At 31.7% G+C, this 7,450-nt stretch overlaps 1 long non-coding RNA gene across 1 annotated transcript in view; it reads right to left on the reverse strand.

Annotated features, from left to right (window-relative positions):
- Nucleotides 1–6,214, reverse strand: part of LOC149135557 (uncharacterized) — a 29,572-nt gene extending 23,358 nt beyond the window's left edge. The window contains exons 1-2 of the long non-coding RNA XR_016241792.1: nucleotides 5,521–6,214; nucleotides 1,646–1,808 (exon numbers count right to left, since the gene is read on the reverse strand). This is a non-coding gene — a long non-coding RNA (uncharacterized LOC149135557). The remainder of the gene's footprint in view (nucleotides 1–1,645; nucleotides 1,809–5,520) is intronic.
- Nucleotides 6,215–7,450: the final 1,236 nt, after the last annotated feature.

Consider the following 7,450-nt stretch of genomic DNA (forward strand, 5'->3'; position numbering starts at 1 on the left):
ATATATATATATATATATATATATATGGTTGTATATATGTATACACGTACATGCGCACACACTTATGTACACTTATAAAGGAAGATGTATAAGTATAAATATATTTATATGTATAAATATATATATATAAGTATATATATATATATATATATATATATATATATATATATATATATATATATATATATATATATATATATATATATAGATATGCAGGGCAGGGAATCATCAATTAGTAATAAAATTAATAATTAACAATTCTGCCGGGTAGCTCAGTATGAAAAACCTTCTTCGGTAAAAAATTTATAATCATAAATATATAGGGATTGACAGTAACCTGCTTTTCCAACATACTGAGAATTCAGAAATAGCAGTCAAAGAACTACTGATTTCAAAACTACAAATCAGTAGTTCTTTGACTGCTATTTCTGAATTCTCAGTATGTTGGAGAAGCAGGTTACTGTCAAACCCTATATATTTATGATTATATATATATATATATATATGTATGTGTGTGTGTGTGTGTGTGTGTGTGTGTGTGTGTGTGTGTGTGTGTGTGTGTGTGTGTGCGTGCGTGCGTATGTGTGCGTGTATGTATGTATATAATAATGTTTATACTTTATTAATACATTGTGGCATATGTTTCTGCATAGCACATGTTCATTTGCGACTATGTTGCCACATCCATAGGATATTATTAAATATTATATGTAATATATCTATAGATCTTGAACATGTCTTTCTTCCATATGCATTCTTCCATGTCCTCAAGCATTCGAGATTAATGTTTTTTTTTGTATTTTTGTTTTGTTTCTTTTTTCTTTGCTGGACTGATGTTGAATAATTTATGATTATACACCAATCAATAAACTCCGTTCGATTTTTGTGCAGTGCGTTTACGAGCGCATTCTGGGGCATTTGCCCTAAACAAAATAAAAGGATATATATACAGTATGTAAGTATTCATCAACCCAAACATTATTCTCATAACTTACATATTTGTTGATCAAATATGAAAAATTACAAAAGAATAAAATGTTACACTAGATGATGGTTAAAATGTTGTTCAAATCATGTAATATTTATATTACGTACACTCAAGCTTGTGTGGATAGCACTGATAAAAAACGCTTTCCAATATAGCTTGTATTTTATAACTACACTCCCAAAGAACCTGCCCATTCTGTCTTCAAACATTCGGCTGAGACTATTGAAGATATTGTTTTGGAGGATGTTTGCGCACATACTGTTGAAAGAAGACTGTTTACACGAGAAAGGATTCTAAATATTAAATTTCCCACTAATACGTTGTTGGTACTAATATTGGATGAATGATGATCTGTCTAAGAGGGTAACTTTAAAATATTCAGAAATCTTTTTTGTTTATACCATTCTAATTATATTTTTAATAAAGTAATTTTAAGGCGATTTAGTTGCAATGGAATTACGTTTACGAATACAATAGCCAAGATATTTTTTCCCTTTTATCTTTCAATTTGGGGTAATAAAAAGCGAAAGAAATGGATGTGTATTTATATTTCACATACGGAAGCAGAGAACTGTCTCGAAATTATTCTATCAAGTTTATGTACTAGCACAACTTGAGAGTGAATAATATCATCGATGATTACTTTATAAATATTACCTTTTTTTTAAATGGGAGATTCAAATAGCAGGCGCTAATATTTCCATAGAAAAGTGTAGTGAGCAGGCCGAAAGTTTATTACGCTGGATGATATGCTTAGCGGTTTTATGTTCATCTTTACGTTCTGAGTTCAAATTCTCCGAGGTCGATATAGCCTTTATTTCTGAAAAATAAAATAAGTATCATTGAGCACCAGAGTCGATGAAATCGATTTAGATTTCCCTCTAAATCCTGGTCTTGTGCCTAACTTTGAAACCAATATTTTCAAAGAAAGGATCGATGAAGTTATTCCTATCAAAGGATTAGGAAAAGTGTGTAACAGGTGGCATACGAGATTTTTTTTCTACTAGGCGGAAATGTACGTAGACTTCCTATTTCGGAACGAAATAGTATTAAAAGTTCCAAGTAGGGGATACAATCATAGTGGCTTCGAAGCCATTTTTAATGGTTTCAGTTTCGCTGAAAAATTTCTATTATCAAATGTAGAAGGTTAAAGGGTGATATTCTTATACAAATCAAGCAAATTACAGAAATACCCAAAATCCGTATTGAATTAACCAAATAAAATGCGAGCTGTCATCGGAGATAGTTTGCTTTTGTAACCTCCATTTTTATTGTTATTTGCAAATTTTGTTTAAATTCGAAATTGAATCGAAAACGATGTTATTCTATTAAAGTACCATTTGGCATCTGATCATTGCTTTTCATTTGAAATAGCATTTTGCTTAGAGCTCATCATAACGATAACAGCAGTATCTTTCGGATAAAAGTAAAAAGGTATTAGTAACAGAACAATGTGAAGATTTGCAAAGCAAAAGTAAAAGTCTCTATAAAACATGCAGGTGTATTATGTATGTATGTATGTATGTATGTATGTATGTATGTTTGTATGCATGTATGCATGTATGTATGTATGTATATATGTATGTATGTATGTATGTATGTATGTATGTACGCATGTATATATGTATGTGCATGTATGTGTGTGTGTTTGAATGCAGAGAGAAAGAAAGAAAGAAAGAAAGAAAGAAAGAAAGAAAGAAAGAAAGAAAGAAAGAAAGAAAGAAAGAAAGAAAGAAAGACAGAAAGAAAACAAAGAGATTTCTTCAAAAGTGAATCCGTTATCATATAGAATGTCTTTCACAACGCTTGGAATTTACATGAGCCAGAAGAAAAAGAAACTGATATTTTACGAGCGCGTATACATTCACACCAAAATAAAGACCTAAATGTTTGCATATATGTGCGTGTGTGTGTGTGTATGTGTCTGTTAGTGTGTGTGTGTGTGTGTGTGTGTGTGTGTGTGTGTGTGTGTGTGTGTGTGTATGTGTGTATACAATTTACGAATGTGTGCAAGGCGTGCAAGCAAACATACAGGAAATGCAGATTAAACGGCCATCAAAACTTTCTATATCTAAATATATACAAAGAAAAAACGAGAGGAAAGTTCGGTAACACGTTTTCAGTCTGAGTTTAAACGAGAATTGGTCTGTGTTATAATTTGGTATGCAATCAGATAAGAAATAGATTAATCTCCAGCCGCTAATGCCCTAGCTTTGGAATTGTAGGAAAAATCGATTTGATGTATAATTACAACCTTATTTATTTATTTTTTTGAATGCATAAATAAAACGACTTCAAATTCTACCAAACAAACCTTTGTTAACGTAGAGTGATACACACAAATACAAAGACGAACGCATGCCTGTACAGGCCCAGTTATACATAAATGTATATATGTATCTATTTGTGTACTGCAGTTGTAGCTATGAATATATATAAGCACATATACATATATATTTTTGTATGAAGTTATATATGAACAAACATGTGTAAGAGTGTATGAGTCGGCGTATACAGAGACACACATACTCACTAAAAGAAACAGAGAGGAAGGGTGAGAAGAAGAAAAAGAGAGATTCTTGAAACTGTACGAAGCAGCGTGCTTAGGTTCACTCACGTGGTGGGTCTAAGGGGAATTTATTTTATTAAAATTAGTGGTTTCAACAATTTCTATTTTGTTTCAACGGTTGTCCTATTATAGATTGTTTAACAAAATAGTTTTTTTCGATATGTATATCTATCTATATATATATATATATGTGTGTATGTGTGTGTGTGTGTGTGTGTGTGTGTGTGTGTGTGTGTGTGTATACTAAATTAGTAATTATATATATATAATTATATTAAAGGGGTGAGGAAAGAACCTTCTCCATGATGCTGAAAGAAGGCGCCAAAGGCATAAGATTCATCTCATTGAGATCTTTCCTTTGTCCACAACTATTGTTTTCTTTTTTACAATAGCTGAGGCATTTTGATTCAAAATCAATTTGGGTGGGGTTGTTACTTAAATTTGTCACTTAAAGCCAGACAACATTTTACCTAGCTAATACTTTTAAGGAGATTTTTAGCAAAATATTCTTAAACCCAACTATTCTGGGGTTATTTTCTGAAAATACCTGAAATATTTTGAATGAAAATCAGTTTTTTGCCTTACTATTCCATTTTTGACCTCATATATTTTGGCCTATTTTATGATTCAAAATTCAAATATTCTATCTTAAAATGTAGCTGAGGTCTGGGCCATCATTACTAAAAAAAACGCATTCAATTGGTTTGAAAACTGAATAGCCTAGAAGTGCTTGCGAATCATTACAATTTAACCTGAAGTATATATTCACCCAATGCCTGGGTGAATCATTGGAGCAACTGTAGCTACAGAATTAAAGATAATCCTATAAATCTCAGTCTTTGATTTAATGTATTCATGCTATGCGGAATTTCAGCATCGATGGGAAGCTTTCTTCTTAGATATAAACAAATTATGACTATCAAATTAATAACTGGTATTCGCAGAGGTACTTCCTCAAAATACAGTTTCAATTTTAATCCCTTTTATTTAATGTGTGTGTTAATGTCTGTGTTTGAACTTATAGGAGACGTTACTGATGCAACCTGTATATATATCCTGTACAATATCAAGCAAAACGAATTCCATTATTTGCAAAGTTTTATAAAAATTTAAAAAAACTTAATTTAAAATATTGCCCATTGGTTTATCAATCTTTTGCTTCCTCCGATTTTTCAACATCTATTACAACGAAGAGTTCTCATCCGGACCAGCTGATTGAGTACACTTAAAGCGAAGCACGTGCCTCCTGCACTTTTTGCTTAGTATTAAAGGGTTCTGAATTCCTTATATTCTAGTTTAAGTTAAGATTTAACATCTGCAACTTATACACACCGATGCATGACTTTATGTATTTCATGCAGGTTTAAGGTTAGGAATCCGGGGTACATAAATCTAGCGCATTAATTTATTGCTATAAATCCTGTTTTTTTAATTATCTTTAGATAATAAAAAGTATATGATCAATTAATAAAGGAACCATTCTTTTCAAGTACTGAGTTTCTTCCTCCAGAATGTAATGTGATATATTACAGAAGTTGTAGTGGCATATATGTTACATAGCTATAGTGTATAGTTGACATAATTTTGTTTGCAGCACTTTAATTAAGATTATAACAGATATAGTTTCTTACGTTAAAAATGATTCGTAGTATATTTGTATAAAATACAAAATGTATTTCAGAAGATTTGAGACGCTTTCAGGAGAGCCATTTATTAATTTTAAAGAAGTACAAAACTCTAATCATTTTTAAAGTAAGATACTCTGACTACTTGTGGTAGCGTTTCGGTCATTTCGTGAAGGCGCCATGGAGGTCCTCCAAAGTGGAGGTGCTCAATTGTCACAGCCTCCTTCATTTTCTCTTCCAGCTTGGGGAACAACCAACAGTCACAGGGACCAAGCTCTGAATTGTAGGGAGGGTGAGGGACAGCTTTAATGCCCATCTTGGTGAAGTAATTGGCTTACCAGGATGGAATTGCTGACTGATGCATAGTCCTGGTTAAGATGCTCTGAACATTTGTGTTGAAATCTCCTCCTCAACTCCCTCAAAACCTCCACAAAATACTCTTTGTTGATCGTCTGGCCAAACGGAACCCACTGGATATAGATGATGGCCATCTTGTCGAAACACTGGATGATCATGAGCTTTCCGGTTGTCTTGCTTTGCCTGGCCTTTTGTTCTCATACAAACTAATCTATAAAGAATCTGGAGCATTTCATCGAATTTTGTTGTGTTTTTCCCCACTTTAGCACAAAAATTTATTCCATAGCAAACTTCTAAATTGTCTTCCCGTCCCAACTGCAATCTGCAAAGTAGTTAGCTATGAGAAGAAAGTTTGAAATGTTTTACAGGATGTCTTCAAAGTGCTGTTACAGCTGTCTTCTTTAATCTGAAAGGGCAAACAGATGACAGGTCAGCTAAGTTTTTGCATAGTAGAGATATACTAAAATTACAATGATCTAGGACAGTTAGCCTCTTCTAAAAAAAGTTTAAATTCCATGAGTATTAAAAGAACGGCACTGATCGAAATATAAACGGATAAGCATGGCGTTGAAGAATTATCTTAATATATTAAATTTCCTGAAAATATAATGTAAATTTCTGATCGTGTAAAATAAACTCGGCACATGAATAATTTATCACGATTGTTAATTCGAATATAATCCTGCTGCGAAATACATTTAAACTACAAACTAAATAACATTAGTGAATTGACTTGAATTCACAAAATAGTCGAGCTACGCTAATATATGGATATTGATTTAAACGTTTGTCCAAATTTTTAAAGAACTGAAAAAAATAGTGTACTCTTATAATTCAAAAACAGTGAGAAAAACTGCGTATTCTAAGAATACATATAATATTCAAAATAAAAGTTCGATTTAATGTAATTACATTTAAGATTCATAACAATATCTTGTTTGCTTTCATTCATACATGAGGTCATGCTTTTCTTTCTTAGCTGCCACAACTGTTATAGCAGCGTAATTATGGAAGATTACGTAGGTTTTTTTAAGTATTGTGTTTATTTTTTCTTATATTATATTTGATTCTATCATAATGGTTACAATATTACATGTGTTTACTTATCTCTGTAAAATTATCATCCTTAAAATAAATTACAGTGAAATAAGACAATGTACTTTAAGTATGAGTAAACTAATTGGTTGAGTAAAGCTGCAAAAACAAAGTTTAACAGCATTTAGAATCTAACTAAATGTAGCAAAATATTGGAGATTCAATAAATGCATTAGTCTAATGAATAACTTTCTAACCTCAAGAATATTGGATACTTCAAGTATATATATCAACTTCATGCATTTAAGGAAGATGTAAATTAATATACAACATTATTAGCACATGATTACTTTACTTTAGAACAAAAAATCGATCGGATCAAACTTTGCAACCAGAATATTGACGTGCAAATTGCAAAATAAATATTGTCGCACATCACTGAAATCATCATGCAAAGTTTAATATAAATATTGGTTTCAAAGTTTGACAAAGACCCACCGAATTTGGAGGATGTGGTAAGTTGAATACATGGACCGCAGTGCTTAACTGGTACTTATTATATCGACCCTCGAAATGATGAAAGATAAAGTCGAACTCGGTTGAATCTGAACTCAGAACATAAAACCGGACGGGATGCCGTTAAACATTTTGCCCAGTGTACTGTCTGTTCTGCCAGCTCCATTCAGAATATTAAAGATAAATCAATACTGAAAATGAAATCCACCTATAAATAGAGTAGATTAATAATCACGGCTAATTTTCATTTGTAGCTTATATCTGTTGCAGAAATATTTTCATTTCTATAAATAAGTAGATTTCATTCAAACAGATATTCTATACTAGTTGACAATGAATAATTTCCTTCTATATTATTCA

This window comes from Octopus bimaculoides, chromosome 5 (assembly GCF_046866305.1).
Source record: "Octopus bimaculoides isolate indiv1 chromosome 5, ASM4686630v1, whole genome shotgun sequence".
NCBI classification, from domain to species: domain Eukaryota; kingdom Metazoa; phylum Mollusca; class Cephalopoda; order Octopoda; family Octopodidae; genus Octopus; species Octopus bimaculoides.